A 19,699-nucleotide genomic window follows, 5' to 3' on the forward strand; every position below is an offset into this window, starting at 1 on the left:
GGGCACCTTTAGTCGCGGTTGGCCTGGCCAACCGCGACTAAAGCCCGCGAGCGCCCTGGGCCCAGGCATTTGGTCGCGGTTCATCTGCCGAACCGTGACTAAAGACTTCATTAGTCGCGGTTCCTACAGTTTCGCGACTAATGGGGCTGGACGGAAGCCTCTTTTTCTACTAGTGGTAGTTCCAGGGATAGTATAATAGTTTTTGCTTGTAGCTTGAAGTCTCAAATGCTCGATATATAAGAAAACAGAGAATTTTAGACCCGATAAATGCATCATCATTATTCTGGAAACAATGGAGAGAAAATTGTTTTAGACCCGATAAATGCATCAGCATTATTCTGGAAACAATGGAGAGAAAATTGTTCATCGACAATCATAGTATGCAATGCATATGGGAACAAGGAGGTTCAATAACACAATTAATATACAAGGGAGAAGTTTTCTAGAACCTGTCCTAGTGAAGAGATGGATTAGCTAGATTACTGGCACCAGCAAAGAGTAAATAGATTGGGCGACCTACGACAAGTAGGTAGAAGGCACCTGCAAGAACTGTGGGGTCGAGCGTTACCGGCGAAACAACTGCACCAAAGGTCCAGAACTGAGACTCCCAGATGTGTGTTGAGCTAGCATGCAAGACTCGAACATTTGATGAAACGATGTGTCCACTAATTCGATGAAACGGTGTAATGGTTTCAGAAAACATTTTCTGGATATTTGCTTATCAGTGTTGTGCTTAATAAGTACTCCTACCTCATGTATTCTATTTGTACCGGTTGATTGGTGGTCAGGTTGGAAGCTGATGTTTGGATGAGCTGCAACTTTGTAATGAGCTCGATTTCAGGAGCTGGTACTACAAGATCAGTTATTCTTGTAGCATGGAATACATGAGATAGATTGCTTGGTGTACTATTCTCCAAACTAAATGATGTCTGCATTGAACGCTAGCTTTTCTACAGGTGCCATCAGTACTCTGCTTATCTGTGGATGGGTTTTGCATAAATTTGAAAGTTGAACTCCTGCGCACCATCTATAGATAGACAGTGAGAGGCTGGGAGAACTGAATGTACAGTCTGGTTCAGTCATCCACCCAGCTGAAGCTGCACATCTCCAAGAGAAATCACTGGATGGCTCCATCTCGCTTCTCCGGTGCCTCCTCTGCAATCAGGGAGCGGGTGCAAGGTCCACTTATCATGGTGCTTTACCGGAGGTGAGGACTGAGGCATTATCACGACATCTGTTTCAGACTGCATCTTCTGTCAGTTAAAAATTCCGTTGGGTTCAGGAAGCGTTGCCGTTGGAACATAATCTTGCACGGAATGTCTCACGTCCTGTGCGACCGTCTGAGCCGGGCTAACTCAGACAAACGGCGTTGCATTGAGTTCTTCACACGTGTGGACCATGGGTGCAGAATAAGCACCAAAATACGAGTACAAAGCAAATACCTGGGTTTGTACGCTGCCAGTTGAGAATCTCAGAGTGGAAGGAGGTAGATAACAAGCACAACTGAGCTCGAGCTCAGAATATCACTTCCGAAACCCAGTCAGACAGTAGCAATTAAGGTCAGCACCGTGCCTCTCTCATGATGAGGCAATGGCTCTGCTCATACACTTGGCACCAGAAATACCAAGCCAAGACCCTCCTATTGAGATCACTTGTGTGCAATAGCAGCCAGCTGACTGGCTCCTTGTCCACATTTCTGCTCAACTACAGCAAGGTAGGCGCTGCAGTTCGGCACCCAGATACAAAGCAGCATCAGCAAGGCAGCTGTCATGTGAGCCCTTGAAAGCCAAGACAAGCGCTTCTACTCGCATCAGAGCTGGCACCGATATTGAGAGTATCATTCCTTGGGCTAGATACTGCCTGCAGGAGAATGCTAGGCTGTATAGCAGGCGAGTCAGCTGGAGGGAGACACCATGCTTCAACGAGTCCAAAAGAGCGCTCAGTTTAGGAAGATTTGTCAGCAAGCCCATCGTGGCCTCTTGAGGTGCTGCCTTGAGCAGCAACACCACGCAATCTGACGCCAAATCGCTTACCTGTGGATCTGAATTTCCAACCACCTCGAGAAATAAACCCATACTGCCACCGAGGTCGCATATATCCATGATGCAAGATTGTTAATCAACAGCAATGCTCATGCTGAAGGCGCTGTCAACAAGGAGTGCTGGTTCTTTGGGAAGGGCGATACTTCTGTTGCTGCCGATGCCACGGATAATGAAAGCTCTGCAGAGTTCCAAGGTTGGTTCCAGAAAATCATCCATATCTTTGGCAGTCACAAACTCAACTAGATTCCCCATTCTTCTGACAACTTGAAGCTGTGAAAGGACATTGGAGTCCATGTCAGGAGCAGATGCTAGAGCAAAACAAAGCTTCACATTGCTTATGTTTGCATTTGAAAGATCTCCAAGCAAAAATTCGAAGCACTGGGATACTGTCGCTTCATTCAGGATATCAGATACCTTAACGCAATCATGCTCCATCAGCATTACTAGAAGTTTCTGTGCATACATAGGTATTGGATCTTCATCCTCTGCAAATGAAGGGTACAGAGGGAGAAAATATTTGTGAGAGATTGTTTTCAGGTCAGCCAACGTTTGTTCGTCTGCGGTCAATGAAGAATCACTGAAGATCACAATCATCACATCAGACAGTATCTTCAAACATAGGAATCTGGCATCACAGTCTTTATTGCCCTTGTATAAGATGAATAAGCTCGGAAGGAATCGACTTGTGAATATTTTGTGTTCCGTAAGTATAACAGAAGACTCCTCGATAGCTGCCTCTAGAACTCGCAGCAATGTCATTTGGAAATCATCCCGAGCCTGGAAATACAATAAAGTGTACACAAATGACCACAAAAGACAAGAGTTTAGCGAACACATGGCGTAATGAGAAGACTCTGAAGGCAAGACAGCATCAACACTAGGATGAGTTTATTTTAGACATTGCAGTGCAAATATATAATGAATGGTCTCCATATTTTCGCATCAGGTTTGTTAGTATTAATCTTGTCATGGTCAGTTATGTGGAAGTTGTATCATAGCATGCAAAATTAGCTAGCTATGCATATGTCAGCAATGAGCTGCAGCTACACCCTTCAGATATCGGATATAGTTGTCAGCAGTAAAAAGTAAAATCTGATTTGACTTTGAGCTGTAGGCAGATACCAATATGTCCTAGACTGCAGTAAAAGTTTGCACTGAGCTGTCCTAGCTTAGCTATCAAGTATTGGTAGCATAGTTGGTTTGGTTAGTTCTATAAAAGGACATGCACTCCTATTTGTAAAAGTAAGCTTGTGCTGTTGATACCTAAACCTACAGAGCTTCATACTGTTCCTTGTGTGCATGTGTGTGAGAAAACAGTGAGTGAATCCTAGTTTTCTCTACTCTTATAAAAAACCGAGTTGGTGATGATGGTGTGCCTGCCATCCTGCAATATAGACCGGCCGATCTATATCTGAGGGATAGAAAGCAAACTATGGCAATTTTGCAAAAAGATACCCGCGCCCCTCTCCACATTTGCAAATAAGGCCTTCCCTCGTTCATCTTTGTCTCCCACAAGATAAACAACTCGTATAAATGCATCTTGATGTTCCGTGCAACGCATGGGCCTCTTGCTAGTAGAACCTAACAGTTCTAAGAAGGTTGGGTCCAGATAGTTATAGGCCATACCTGAAATGGCGTCTCCAATATCTTCATAAGATTAGCCAACTGGAGCAATACTTGACTTGTCACAACTCTGTGATAGAAGGATACGCTCCCAAGAAGATGAAGGATAACAGGGAACAAATGAATTGTGCTCTTTGGATGAGTACGTGCAGTTAAAGCAGTAATAGGTCCATGACGTTTGCCACCCATGACCTGCTGTATATCACTGGATACAGTGTCAAGAATGCCTGGGACCAACAAAGCAACTAACTGAACAAATGCTTCTGTACATTGGTGGATGAAACCATCCTTCTCCTTTCCCAATCTATCGACTACTGATAGCAGCTTTGCATTGCAAAAGAATTGTGGAAGCCACCTTCGACTGTTCTTGCAAAGAAGAGCAACAAATAGAAGGGTTTTTCCACGCAGAATGTCAGATCCCTGTTCTATCAGAGAAATAAGTCCAGGGACCAACTGTTTCTCCTCGGTTAACGACTGAATATAGCGGTTCATATTTGGTATGGTATGACTGTTCACTAATGCTGAATTCAGAAGATTCAGACTGATCTGTTGCTCACGTGGATTGCCCTTAAAGAGTGTGCATGCGATATCCTTGAACAATAGCTTCTCCAGTATTAAATGAGTACATGACGAACTGAATCGAGCTAGGCGGCTCAAACAAGAAATTGCAATAAGCCTTGTATTCTCCTGCTTCCCAGTTGCTTTATAGATGTAGCAAAGATGACCAATTGCATCTTGGGAAGCAAACCGTGATGTCCAACCGTGATGTCCAAGCTGGGCCAGATCATCTTCCCCTTTACGCAAGATAGACGACACCAGTGCTATTACAGCACTAGGGACCTGCACAGCTTGCCAAGTTAAATCATGGGAAGACAGTAGTTTGAACTTGTAGCTGCAAATCAAAGGAAATGAACCGCCCATATGTATATCTAGTCTACATGACCACATACAGCTAAGATATTGATATAAATACCCTCATGTTCCAATACAGACCCTTTTATGTACTTATAATAACTGCAAAAGCTCAACACACACATTAAAAATAAACTTGTGTCTAGACACATGAATAAAGAATGGAGCATGTATTGGAACGTGAAGTCGGTATCTACCATCTATATATGCATATGTGCTCATTTAGTTCTTTCAGTTAATATACTTTCAACTCCTAATGAATTTCTACTTCAGTACAGTACGGTGGGCAAAGAGGATAAGCTCCCATAGAAGAATCAGTACCAACCATTAGAGATGTTGGAATCTAATTCCCAGTAACTTGCCACCACAACTTATCTTTTCAGAACGTGATGCAGTATAGGGCAATGCAAGGTAAGTCCATGTAAATCAACCACTGGCATGCAAAAAACATGTAGAGCTAGCATATTTTTCATTTGGAGTTTCTAACCTGCCACAAAGCACCAGATTTGTTGTCCTTCATAGGAGATTCTTCGGCATTGCTTTCCTTGCTATCCTGATCAAATTGTGTTGATATGTAGAACAGTAATTCTCCAAGTGTTGCCATACAGAATCTCCTCAGTTTATTGTGCCGGTCCCTTAAGCCATCTGACAAAGCATTAATAATTCCTGAACTAGCTAGCTCTGCATCAAGGATAGTGGAGTAGCGTATCAGCAGTCCCATAAGTGAAGCAACCTGGACACGCAAGACTGAAGTTTTCGATAGTCGGAGCATTCTTATAAGCAGCAACATAATTGGGCCATTAGTGATTATATTTGCAGCATCAGAGCTCATGCTTAACAACTCCAGGTATCTGATGATATTCTGTTTTTCTGAAACCTGAAAAGATCCACTCAAACTCTGAATTATCTGGCTATTGAATGCATTCACCTGTTCTCGTGGTAACTTGATATAATCAGCAGCAGTAAGAGCTTCAAAAGGAAGCACAGAGATGGTCTCTGTAGCTTTATCTCCTTTTTTACTGGGCATGACTGGTTTAACTGCAAGGTCTGTTGGATGCCAGAATGCTTCAAAGATGTTAGACGGCTCAGAACCTGTTGCAGCACCAGAAGTTGTCTTTGGACGTGCTTTCCTCATACAGAAACTAGGTGGAGTGGCCACCACATCAAGATTCTCTGAACAAGTCTTCTCAGCTTTCAACACGGTATCAGGCTTAACAGAACACTCATCCATGAGCATGTCCACCTGATTTACGCAGTTCTCTTCATTTCCATCAGTTCCTTGAGTCCTATGTTTTTCATCTGCTGTGGATCCAGCATTATCTGATCCATCATTATCATCAGGTGCATCGCCTTCTGGATTTTCACCAAAATCAAGCTCCATGTCATTATTTTCGATCTTAACTTCAGCCTCATTTTCGTCTGTTTCTGTGGGAGGGCGCCTGTAGTTCCCCTTGGCCTTTTCCCTTTGCAAATTTCTCTTAGCTATGCGAGACATTCTAAGGACATTTACACCCTTCAAACCATCAGCCTTACAAGGTTTTGGATTATTTTTCTTACCAGTTTGCACATTCTTAACAGGAGTCGTGAACGCCTTGGCAGAATTTTCATCTTTCTTGCGTAGGTGTTCACAAGTCTTGGGTGGCGTCAGCTGTCTCGGGGGTTTATCCCCATTTCGCTCAGCTAAATATGGCGTAGTGGGAGGTCCAACCATGTTATCAAAGGCAGGCTGAGGAGGTAAAGGAATCATCAGCATACTGTTCCTCCAAAAGTTGTGTGAACATAATTCAGTCCACTGTAGTCTTTCAGCTGGGTCTTTCATGAGTAAGCAGTTGATCAGATTCTGGAAAGACCTTGGTGTGTTATCAGGTAAAGGTGGTGCAGGCTCTGAAAGCATGGATTTGACTAACTGGGTAAATTCACAGCCCACAAAAGGAGGTCTTCCTGCATAGCATTCGTAAAGCACACAACCAAGAGCCCAGAAATCAGAAGCATATGAGTGGACCCCTCCCTCTTGGAACAACTCACGAGCCATGTAACATGGTGTCCCCCTCATAGGTTGTGGCACCTAAAAACAAGGTATTGGGGGAATCATTAAAATAAGATAAAACCAAACAAAATGAAATGCTTGATGAAAAGGAAATGGGAGCTCACAACTCCAGGATCGGTCTTCTCAATGTCCTTTAAACGTCTTGCTAATCCAAAATCACACAGCTACAACAATAAGGGGAAATTACTGTTACTTCCCAGCAATTGTCTATTCTTTTGCTGTCACTGTATTTACATAGTACACAGTGGTCTACTGATTACCTTCATGCATCCAAACTCATCAATTAGAATGTTAGATGGCTTCAGATCACAATATATAATTCCTTGTGAATGCAAGAACCTAACACCCAACATGTTTTCAGTCAATCAAAATCCACCCATAACACAATAGATATAATGAAACGAGGTTACCAAAGAAACTTTACAGCAGGGCTTTGACAAGATCATAAGCCAGGTCGTGCATGGCACTTTCAGGCAGCTTTTTATCCTGCATGAAAATACATAGGGTGAGACATGAGACAAAATACATAAAGACAAAGCAAGCATAAAAATGGGTAGCATTTCTCTTCACTGATGTTACATATAGTAAAAGGTCTACATGTCTACTCACACAACAGGTCTATGGAACACAAACAGGCACCACAGAGAATTACGTGGGTCACCCTTATCAACACGTGTTGTCTAGGATGACAAGCAAGCAGAAAAATGGGGTAGCATTTGTCTTCACTGATGTTACATACAGTTAAAGATCAAATCTACTCCCGCAACAGGCCTCTGGAACACAAACAACCACCACAGAGAATTATGTGGCTCGCCCTTATCAACACGTGTTGTCTAGGATGACAAGCAAGTACTGGTAAACAGGCTAGCAAAAGCTTTGCGCCGCAACAATATAATACACTACTAAAAACAATAGTACAACATTATCAGGATAGCAAATAAATCAAGCATTTCTTAGAGTCGAAGACTATGCAGGTTGCTTTGAGTGTTTCCAAGTGGAGAAAATGGAGAGCAGCACTCCAGTTTCCCATCTTGAGGCAGTTAATTATCTAATCCTTTTCCAAGTGGAGCACAAGCAAGACTAAAATTCGTACTTCAACGCATGAACACAAAGTATAAAAACCGTAAATGCTAGAATAAAAGAAAAATAGAACTAAGATCGTAAAAGCAGGTGGTTCGGGCTGACCGTACTTCAATGAAATGACAAATAGTTTTCTTGAGAAAAAATAGTTTTAGTAGCATTCACAACTTCAAGTTGTCAGATTGAAGTTTCTTTCAATGTGCACAATTATAAATAACAACAATAACAAGATTGTGCGAAACATCTATTCCTGTTGGAAGAACAATTAGCAAGTCCTATAAAGTTTCATGTGGGATTTTCCTAAAAGCTGATAAAAACGATTAGTTTTGTCGCTTGTACTTCTAGTTCAAATATTCCAATCTCCTAAACTTTAGGTGTAATTTTTTCTCACGTATACTCCCTTCGTTCCTAAATATTTGTCTTTTTAGGGATTTCAAATGAACTACCACATACGGATGTATATAGACATATTTTAGAGTGTAGATTCACTCATTTTGCTCCGTATGCAGTCACTTGTTGAAATCTCTAGAAAGACAAATATTTAGGAACGGAGGGAGTATGTGATATCTGCAGAATATATCAGTTGCAAATGGACACAAAAGGATGCTTTGTGTTCCCTTCTTCAAATTAGTGAAATGCATACAATGCTTAAAAGGATAAGCAAGATACCTGCTCGAGCAAGCCCTTGAGGTCTCCACCAACACAATATTCCAATACTAGCCAAAAATGTGCTGAAGTTTCGTACCTAGGGAGAAAAGCAAGGCATAGTTATGGTATGCACTTGAATGGTCAAATGTTAAGTGAAGAATAAGGATAACCTCAACAAGACTAGCAAAGTACTTGTCATTGCTAATTTGCTATACTGCAAAATTAGCACAGGCCAAAGCAATACGTCAATATGAATCCTTAAAAACTTACCAAGAGTAAAATTTCAGGACATTTGCATGATCTAAAGAATGAAGCATCCGGACCTGCAAAAGTAAGTTCAAAAGCATCATTGGCACAAAGGAACAAACCATAAATAAACAACTTATGAGCATAAGCATTGATCAAACTTATGATAGAACATCTAAGACCAAGCTTGAGAATGATTCTCTATCTGGTAACATTTTATCTACCTTGTAGATAATTACCCTCGGGCAGTTGCTCAGAGACAAAGGCACATCCAAAAGAAAAACAGGTCCTTAGAAGCGACAATAGCAAAAACTAAGTACAAACCCGAAGAAAGAGCAGCATTTGCCAATAGTAAGTCAACAACAATCATTAGTGAGCGCAGGTTGTAACTTATCCTCATGGGCATATCTCTTCTATAATAGGGTATGAAAAAAACTCTGCAAAATTATTAGGAAGTTGATGTCTTCCCAGCGCTTATGAAAAACTAATAATTCGTGATGCTTTGTGACAGGAGAAAAACAGCACGGCATTTAGGGCATCTCCAGCCGCGCCCCCAACAGGGCCTCCCCAGGCGATTTTGCCGCGCCAGCGCCAAAAAAAGGCCCCAGTCGCGCCCTCAGAAGGCCGTTTTTCGCCGGCTCGGGCCAAAACTGGTGCCGGCGGACCCAGGCCGAACCCGGCGCCCTGGGGGGCGCTTGGGGAGCCGACGCAAGCGAAAAAGGCGCGTGGGCCCGCCATGGAGGCGACCCGAGGGCCTTTTCCCGCTGTTTGTTGACGCTTTTCCCTCGCATCTCTCCCGCTTGCTCGCCTTCCTCCCGCCATTCTCCCCCTTCCTCCCGCCAAACCCCCTCCCGCTCGCCTTCCAGTCGCCGCCATGCCGCCGAAGAAGTACACCATGCCGCGCGCGGCGGCAAACGCGACTGGCGCCGTGGTCCAGCCGAAGCAGAGGAAGCCGAGGGCGCCGCCATCGAAGCCGCCGGGCATGTCGAACGCCGAGTGGAGGGTGGAAGTTCAGCGGCGCGAAGCAGTCACCGCCGACAGGCGGAACAGGGCCATCGCCAAGAAGGCCCGCGACAACGCGGCGCGCTTGGCGGCGTCTTCCTCATCGGTCGACCAGGCGGGGATGAACCCACCCGTCGTCAGCCACGCCCAGTACGCGCCCTGGGGACAGCAAGGCGTCGGATCTCCATGGGGTTCATCGTCGCCCGGCTACGCCGACGGCGACGCGCACGGTGGGTTCAACCCGAACGTGACCTTCCCTCATGGTCACCCCGCTACGCGCACGCCCTCGCCCGCCTTCGTCGGCGTGCAGTACCCTCCATACAACTACTCGCCGCCCGCCTCCTACGCGTCCACGCCGACGCCCCATCTCTATCGTGGACCTCTACCCTTCTCGCACCTCGGCGACGCCGACGACACGGGAGCCGACATGGACGACATCATCGCGACAGGGTCGACCGCGGCCGCCGCCTCTCCCGAGTTCGCCACCCAGGACGCGGTAGTGGATCTCAGCGGCGACATGGAGGCCGAGTTCGGCTACGTCTACGGCGAGGACGCGCAGGAACCCGAGGAGGAGGAGGAGGACGACGAGCCGGCTCCTGTTCCGGCGAAGGGGCGCCAGAAGAAGAAGAAGCGGGCGGCCAGGTCAGGCGAACCGCGCATCAAGTGGACGTCCAAGGAGGAGGAATGCCTCGCCGAAGCATGGAAAGTCGTCTGCCTCCACCCGACCACCGGCGCGAACCAGAGCTTGGAGACGTACTGGGACCGCATCAAGGCCGAGTTCGACGAACGGAAGCTCGTCGACCCCTACTTCAAAGGCGTCTACATGCAGCGCGGCTCCAAGGCGATGGCGAACCATTGGGGCCGTGTCCAGTTGGCGTGCAACAAATGGCATGAAATCGTCGAGGAGGTCGCGGCTCGCCCGGAGAGCGGCGCCAGCATTGAGGATCAGCTGCTGCGTATGTTCGCCATGTATCGGGGCGACAACCAAGACACCGACTTCAAGCACCTCCACGTCTACAAGCGCATTGACAAGTGGGAGAAGTGGGCGGAAGTCCGGCGTGCCCTCGACAAGGCCAAGGAGACATACAAGCCGGACGCGCCGACTCCGAGCGCGTCAGAGGGGCGGCCGGACGGCCACAAGTTGGCGAAGAAGGGGGAAAATGCCGACACGGCAACTGCGCGAGTGCAGGAGTCCATCGAGCATTGCCTCGCCGACGCGCAGGCCCGGGCCGTCCTGCGCGAAGAGAAGACCGAGGCGCGGTGGTCGTCGCTGATGAAGAACAACGCCATCAAACTTGACCTGCTCCGGACGAACGTCGCCGCGAAGAAGAGGAACACCGACATGGCTTTTCTGATGAGCGGGGCGGACATGCTCCAGAGCAATGACGAGAAGCTCAAGGCGTGGTACCTGGTGCAGCGCGGCCTCATCCTGAACGAGCTGCCGACGGCAACGCCGACGACGCCGACGACGCCCACGACCACCCGGACGCCAATCCCAAACGACGCCTCTACGTCGCCGCCCAGCAGTGCCGAAGCCGCGCCAACACAGCCCAACACCGAAGCAGCTCCGACACAGCCGAGCCCGCGCACGCCGACTCCGCCAACGCCTGGAGCCGACCCCGCCGAGTGAATCATTGCGCACACGAACTCTGTTTTTTGTAACGTCAGACTACGTCCGATCGCCGGATTTGCGGCGTCTTGTGTGAGCGGGAACGATCAAGTTTAAATTTCCTGCATCCTGGGGCCGGCGCGTGGGGGCGTGACTGGGCGCTAGGTCGCCCCCGGGGGCCGAACTAGCGCCGGCACGCCCCCAGGCCGCTCTATTTAGGCGTCCTGGGGGGCCGAACGGCTGGAGATGCCCTTAGCACATCAAGCTTATCATTATCTTAGTCACAGGTTACATTTAGCCTGGGGCAGTTAAGTTTCCCCTTCATACTGCATCATTCTCAAGCAAAAACTAAGCAGAAATCAAAATCGACGCGGGGAGAGAGGGGCTGGCTCACCTCGTTGAGGACCTTGGAGCGCTGCGACTTGTCGACGCTCTTGACAGTGAAGTACTCGATGGCTTTCTTCTTCCGCCCCTTGTACACCGTCTTCCGCACCACAACCTCACCCCAAAAAAAACTGAAACAATCAGAGATCCCTTGCATACGAATCAGCCCCGGCCCGATAGGGGCGGATCCGAGGCCGGGGTAGGGGGCGAAACCGGCCAGAATGGAGGAGGCGGGGGCAAAGGGTCACCGAGTGCTTGCCACGGCCAATGGCCTCGTAGACGTGGAAGTTGTTCATGGCGGAGCAGCAATAGCTGGAGGGGGGGAGGAGGAGGAGGAGGGCTCCCCCTCGGGTCTCCGGCTAGGTTTAGGGCTTCTGATTTGAGGCGGCCGGAGAAGTGCGAGAAATGGGGAGCGGAGCGGAGAGGAGAGAGTGAGCGGGGTTTCGGTTTCCGAGGAGACGCTCCTGATTGATTTTTCGAATTTTGCATCATTTTCGTCTTCGGTTTGGCTGTGATTGTTTCACATGAGACCTTGCCTTTGTGTCTTTTTTTGGGGGGTAAAATTGTTCTGTTCATTCCGGAATTTCCGACGCAATCGCATGCAAAATACAGCCCGCCGGCACATGAAGCCAAACCTTACATGACTCATCATTGCTAACACCCTCTCGCGCCATGATATGCGCTACTCCATTTATTGATCTCCGCGGTCCTCGCTCATTTGATCTTGTGATTCTCAAAAGACTTGAGCATTTCTTATAATCTTCAATAACTGGCCTAACTGCCGAGAGGTTTTTGGTTGAGTCGTTGATCATGCTTGCCACACTTTTGCTATCAAGCTCCACAAATAATCTTCATGACACCCATCTCAACAGCGAATTGCACCGCTCTCCAGAAATAGTTGGGAAGTAGTGGCACACAGCAGCCCAGAACGTGTTGTCGTGATCGCGCATCACCACTCCCGCGCCACTCTTCTTTCCCATCTTGGACGTGACGCCATCGTCGTTAGCTTTGAGCCACCCCTCCGTCGGCGGGAGCTGCACTTTGGGAGCACACCGACGCCGGCGGGATCGCCAACGGTACTCCCATCTCTGAGTGCATCAACTTCTAGAAGCACGACAAATGTGGACACAACCAGAATCTACGCAACATATCTTCCTCTTTGCCACATGCAACACAAAATACCCGGGCTTGATCTTCCTTTTGTGGAGTTCGGCTCCTAGAGCAAGTTTATTCCACATGAGTCTCCACGTGTGGATTTTCGCTTTGCCCGGCGCACAAGTGTCCCAAAGAGCTAACCACCCTTTGTGTTTTAGCCCGTCGAGAAGGGGTCTGGCTGCCCAGGCACCTTTCATAGCCATTCCTAAATGGTGTGCGTGTCTAACAAGGAACTTGCCACTTTTTGTGAATTTCCAAGCAAGGTAGTTTTCGTTGTTCGGTTTGCAATATGTCATTAGTGTCATCATCCCAAAACATTTGTGCCACCTTGGTTCTACCCAATTGGTGCCATGATCATTCAGTAAATCACAAACCCTTGTGATGCCATGCACATAATCCTTGCCCAGTGGCTTTACGCTGCCTCTCTCTGGTATCCGGTTATCATGATGGATATTGATCCTACTACCATCTCTAATCCTCCACAAATACACCTTCTCGAAGGTGGTCTATAACTTGTAGAATACTTCAGAAAGTGAAAGAAGCATTGGTTGGGCATGATGCATTCATGATGCTTCCCTCTCTAAAAATATGTGTCCTTCAAAACTCTTGCACACATGGAAATTCGGACCTAGAGGATCCCCCACGCTTGTTTATCTAGCAAAGCTTGATTAAATACCTCAAAATTTCATAAACCCATCACGGCTTCCCGCTTTGTAGCGCACACCTTATCCCATGCAATCCAGTGTACATTCCTATCATCATTGGCTGCACCTCAACAAAAGTTAGAAGAGATTGAGGTTACGTTCCGGCACGTTTTCTTTGGGGATTGAAAATAGCTCATAGTGTAAGTTGGTGTAGACTGGAGGGCGAATTTGACAAGCACCTCTCTAGCTGCCTTTGATTGCCCTTGGACCTTCTATCCCATGACTTTACCTTTTGATGATTCTTTCACATTCTTGAAAGTCCCATCTTTGGATCTATCTATCACAGTTGGCAGGCCAAGATAACATTCACTCAAAGGTTTCGAATCATTGCCTAGAGTTCCTTTCAATTCATCTTTTCCCTCAACCAGACTTCCTTTACTAGAAAATATAGATGACTTGTTGAGATTTACATTCTGGCATGAGGCCGCTTCATACACATTATGGATGTTTTTAGCACTATAAAATTACTTTGTTATGCCTCAAAAACACAACATTGTCATCAGCAAAAAGAAGGTGAGTAACATTAGGGCAAGTGCTCTCAAAGGAAACACCCTTCAGCTCATTCTCTCTATGTGTATTTTTTTAGTAAAGAAGAGAACCCCTCTACATAGTGCAGAAATAAATATGGCGAAAGTCGGTCCCCCTATTGAAGCCCCCTCGAAGGAGTAAAACTTCTCAATCATCCCCCATTCAGTTTGACAGTGAAAGTTCCAGTTGTGATACACCTCATAACCATTGCTATCCACCTGCCTGAGAAGCCAAACTTATTCACCATTCGCTCCAGGAAAATCCACTCCACCTTATCGTATGCCTTCATCATATCCAACTTTGTGGTGTAGAGTGGTTTTTTCCTTTTCCTTGTTCCAATTGCATGTACACATTCGTACGCTACAAGGACATTGTCAGTTGTTAGCCTACCAGGCAGGAAAGCATTTTGTTCCTCTGAGATCAGAATTGGTAGCACCACCTTTAACCTGTTCACCAACACTTCCGCCGCTATTTTGTATAGTACATTACAAAGATTGCTCGGGCGAAACTGAGTAAGAAGCTCCGGTGAGTTTACTCTGGGGATCATCACAAGAACAGTGTCACTCAAAGAACTTGGTAAATTTACCCCATGCAAAAAATCTTGAACCCCATAACACACACCGTCCTTTACCAACCCCATGTGGCATTGGTAAAATAAAGCCGGCATGCCGTTCGGCCTTGGGGCCTTTGTTGGCCCCATCCGAAAAAGTGCATGCTCGATCTCCTCGCTAGAGAAGATCACACACAACTTCACCTCCATATCCTTCGTGAGATAGCACTCAATATGCTTAGGAGCTGCTCCGCCTCTGCCGACCCATCCAACGCAAATAGGTGCTCATAGAAATCAGCAGCTAAAGCCCTCATCTCCTCATCTACAATGCAGTGGGTCTGTTCGATTTGAGCAGCACCCTAACGTTATTTTTCCTTTTCCTATTTGATGCACAGTTCTGAAAAATACTATGTGTATGTATCCTCGGCTTTCAGCCAATCCACCCGCGAACACTACATGTACATCAACTCCTCTTTGGCATATATCTCATGCAGTTGGGCTTCTAAGTGTCGGACCTCCAGTGCTCACTTCGTTCAATGGATCGCGCACCATGGAGTGATACTGCCTGTATTGGGTCCACATCTTCATGTATCTAAAACCTTTCCTCTCCCTTGCATGTTGTTATCCGGTGATTCAAGAGCCCTGGTCAGGAGGGCCACATGGTCTGACTCCTCAGTTAATACATGCTCCATCGTCGTTGCTCAGAATAACGACAAGAAATCCAAGATGCAAGTGCCTTTGTCCAGCCCGACTTGAATGTTTTTACCAGCATCCCTTTTGCTATCCCATGTATACGGGTAGCCAAAGAATCCTAGGTCTTCTAGGCCGCTATGGTCCAAGCATTCTTGGAAGCCCTTCATATGTGCAAGACTACGTGGTTTGCCGCCTAGCTGTTCGGATTGGAATAATAGCTCATTGAAATTGCCTGCACATAGCCAATGTAATTAAGTCATCTTGAGATTTTAGATAGTGAATAGCGTCCCATGTTTTCTTTCTCAGCTCCATCTTAGGCTCCCCATAGGTTCCAGTCAACCTAAAGGTTTTGCCATCCACGGTAATCGCCGCATCAAGAAAATATTGGCACGAAGGCATAACAAACACCTGCAAATTATCCCTCCACCATAACGCAAGTCCTTCACTTTTTCCATCACAGTCCACTACCACACTTTGTCAGAAACGAAGACTCCACTTAATCTCCTCGATAGCCCTGACTTTCTTCTTTATCTCACTAAAAAACTGCTGGATTATAGGACCTAACCAAGTCACGAAGTTCGCCCACTGTCGTGTCCAACCACAATCTCGACGCCGACTCCACAAATACCCCTCCCTATCTACATCAGGATGAAACCCTAGCCACTTCCCACTCCACTCCACTCTCGGCCGGCTCTGATCCCCCTAGCTCCTCTCCAGTGATCCCCGACCTTCTCTGGCATGACAAGAAGCGACTGATTAGTATACATTTGTATAGACTTGATCAAAGTTAAAGAAGTTTGATGTAGGATAAACCTATAACTTCAACTAATTTGGAATATATTTGCCCTGTGTGTTGTTACAAAGGGCCGCGCGCCTTTTCGTCGCACTGCTCAATTTCATAGATTTGTAATATATTTGGCAATACATTCTAGATTGTATTAGGGGACGGGGCACCTTTTTTCTCAATGTTTTTTAGCTTGATTTGTTCTATTAATTAATTCATGGTTCGGAACTAAGATGGGCTTCAGATGGGCCTGGTTCTATTTTCAGGATCGCTCCAGGTGAACACTCGGCGAAGATAAATGTTGATGGAGGATTGTCACGCAATGGACGCATGGGCGCTGCTGCAGCAGTTTGTCGAGATAAGGATGGCAAGTATCTGGGAGCCTCGGCGACGATTTTTGAAGGACTAGTTGATGCACCAAATCTGGAAGCTTGTGCATGCAATGAAGCCCTCTCCCTAGCAAAGGATCTCAACATAACACATGTGATAATAGCTTCAGATTGTATGCAGGTTGTCTCGGATATCAACCAGGGTGCGCATTCACCTTATTCCATGATTCTAGATGAGATTAGAGATAGAGTAAAGGAATTTGTTAAAGTTACTTTTCGTTTTGAGGTTAGGGAGGCGAATTTTGAAGCCCATGCCTTGTCCAAGGCAGCTTCGTCGCTTCCGGAAGGTCGCCATATGTGGCTAGGGATCCCTCCAAACATTATTTGTATTCCGAATGTTCTGATCAATGAATAAAATCCCTAGTTTCCCAAAAAAAACATAAATATGTCTACGCAATCACGTGGGCTGCTTGGATGTGTTGCCGGTAATTCTTGTTTGTCGCTCATTGAGACGAGATGTCGGGCAATCGCACAAAGGAAAGTTAGGCCAGCCCAATTAGTGTTACTATTCACAGTTTTGGGAAGGTTCTGGGTATAGTTTTTTCAGTTTAGAAAGGTTCTAGAAGGTTTGTGTCTGCTTTTTTGTTCTTCTTCCATTTTTGTTGTTTTCTCTGTCGGTATTATACGGTTTCCTTTTTTCTTTCCTTGTTTAGGTTTTAATCTTTTACTTAAAAAAGTTCATAGTTAAACAAATCTGAAATTGGATTTTTTTTATTAAATGTTCAACCCTTTATAACATATTCAAAAAAGTCTTAAAAATGTTCACAAAAGTTTAAAAAATCACGTATATTTAAACATCTCCACATTTTATAGAAGTGTTCGTAGATTTCAAAAACAGTTCAATTTTATCAAAAGTTCATGCATTTAAAAAAAATGTTCACACGCTTTTTCCCAAAAATGTTCATCTATTTTTTTATGTTAAAAAACCTAAAAAAAATCAGAAGGAAAAGACAAAAAAATTAAACCGGATAGTGCTACAGGTTGTGGCACAAGCCTAACTAGCCCGCCGGCCTAATACAGCGCCCCTAGTGGGAGACCCGGACAATCATTCGCATTTAGCGATAGATAGGAGCTCCCCCACATTGCCACTCCCATTCAGTATTGCCGCCAGAGGAGGAAGCCGAACGCAGTGGGGAAGCTCCCACAACGCTCCAATCCTAAACACTTTAGTTTGGAGCGGGATTATAGAACAAATTAACAGTGGCACTGTAATGTTAAGTGGAACTAGCATATTGGTCTGTCCAGTTGGTTTTATTCCGCTACATAGATCAACTGGGTACTAGTAAAAATATTTGGTAAAAATAAGACACATGTTTTGTAAGGTCCACACTTGTGCTTTTGACATTACATTCCATTGTATTCAAACTCGGTAGTCTGAAAACACAGCAACATATGATTGACATTTGACGGCTTGCCACTTAAATCAACTTGTAGATTTTTTATGGTTTACATAGCCGTTTGGGTGTGATTATGCACTTAATATGACAAACAATCATATGCGTTGTTCAGCCATAATCATCATAACCGGGCGATGGCAATGGTAAAATCACTTCTATAATTTTATTGCCGTCTCATTAATGTACCACTACTATGTACGTAGTAGTAGCATTTTGTGCTTTCTAACTGAGATATTCGTACTGTCATACTACTAGAAGATGCAATCCTCTTTTTGTCATATTGCATAATTTTGCAGGAAATATCTTTTGAGTGATCATTGCATTTTAGCTTACTTGTTCAGGGTACAGACCTGTACATGTTATTGCCTTAAATGTCCAAAGTTGATGCATATTGTTGTATCTGAGGGCTAGTTTTCAAGATAGGGAGCTGAAAGTGTTCTCATTGGCCGGACTGGTGAAAGAATGCAGACATTAATTTTCATGGCCCCTACCTTCTACCAGAGGCGGATAGATACACACAACCGAAGACATGGTAAAATTCAGGAACACTGGGCCAGTGCACCCTCTCACAACGGCGTTGATGGCGTCAGAATATCTTAGATCATAAACCATTGCAGCACTGGAAACTTTTTCAGCTGCCAATGGGCAGCAGAAACACACTCACGCACACACATTTGCATTTCCGAAGGCCACAATCAGACAAGTGAACGAAAGAAACACAAGCAAGCGAAAGAGACAAGAAACATGATCAAGCAGTTTCTCTGCTCATCAAAGATTTATTTGCCTGGAATGGATTGGATACAAGAAACATACAATCAAGATGCAACAACACGCAGCAAGACGAGAAAAGGAGATGCATCTCCAATCTCCATCTCCCCTATCCACGAACAACAGCAAAACCCTCCTCCCTACCTGAACCTGAACGAACAACAACGGATACGAACCAAGAAGTGATGAATGAGGGGAACTCCATGGGAGACGACGGCCTCCTCCTCCTCCTCCTACGGCACGAGGAAGAAGAACGTCATCTCGCCTCTGGGAGTGCTGCTTCACCAAAGGTACTTATACTGCGAGCATCTCTTGGGGGGCTCAGCCGCTCCAATTTGACCCGCTCGAAACTCGTCGTCTGGCCGGGTTTCTGAACTTTGAACGACAGTATCGATCTTCTGCAGTGACACGGATTGGGTGCACTGAACCTGGACGCCTTCCTGTAGCTTTTTTCTCTGTTGCAGCACTGTGGTGGCACAGGGCGTGTTGCCCCATCGGCGTCTCTGCTTTTCTTATTCTCCCTTTATGCCGCATGTCCGTACAGTCACGCATAATGGGACAACTAGCTAGCTAGCCATTGGATTTAGACAGATTTCGTATTGGAAAATGCCAGATTAGGTCTACATGCCCTGGCATTATGATTACCAAATGTGTCTTTAGCAGCATCATTTGTCTATGTAATAGCTGGCCTTTAATTAAAGAACACTGATGATGAACGCGTGCTGCAAACGACAAGTGAAACACTAGTTTGTTTATGTGTGATGGTGATCTCACGCTCAGTTCATATATGATATATCAGTAATACGAGACCAACTCAGCACTCTCCGGTCCTGTTTGAATCTTTGATCTCAACATGGATTAACCAGCCTGATGGCAGAAGCCACGGCCTGTGAAAAGTATAGGAGATGAGTAGGAGTACATAAATACTGTAGTACTGAAGATTAGTAGGGCCGTGTCCTCCCGCTGCACCGGTCGGTGCAAGCCATTAACAGTGTGAAATCTTCAGCATGTATCAGGACGCGGAAAACATTTTGTCTTTGTGTACCTAAGTTCCTGATCACTTTATGGTTCTTCACCTAAGTTCCTGCTCACTTTATCAAAGATACCGCACCAACAGCACTACAGCAACCAACCAATA

The 19,699-nt window shown here is 45.9% G+C and overlaps 1 pseudogene; it reads right to left on the reverse strand.

Annotated features, from left to right (window-relative positions):
• Positions 1-1,700: 1,700 nt before the first annotated feature.
• LOC119358123 lies at positions 1,701-19,095 on the reverse strand (annotated as a pseudogene).
• Positions 19,096-19,699: the final 604 nt, after the last annotated feature.

This window comes from Triticum dicoccoides, chromosome 2A, assembly GCF_002162155.2.
Source record: "Triticum dicoccoides isolate Atlit2015 ecotype Zavitan chromosome 2A, WEW_v2.0, whole genome shotgun sequence".
NCBI classification, from domain to species: domain Eukaryota; kingdom Viridiplantae; phylum Streptophyta; class Magnoliopsida; order Poales; family Poaceae; genus Triticum; species Triticum dicoccoides.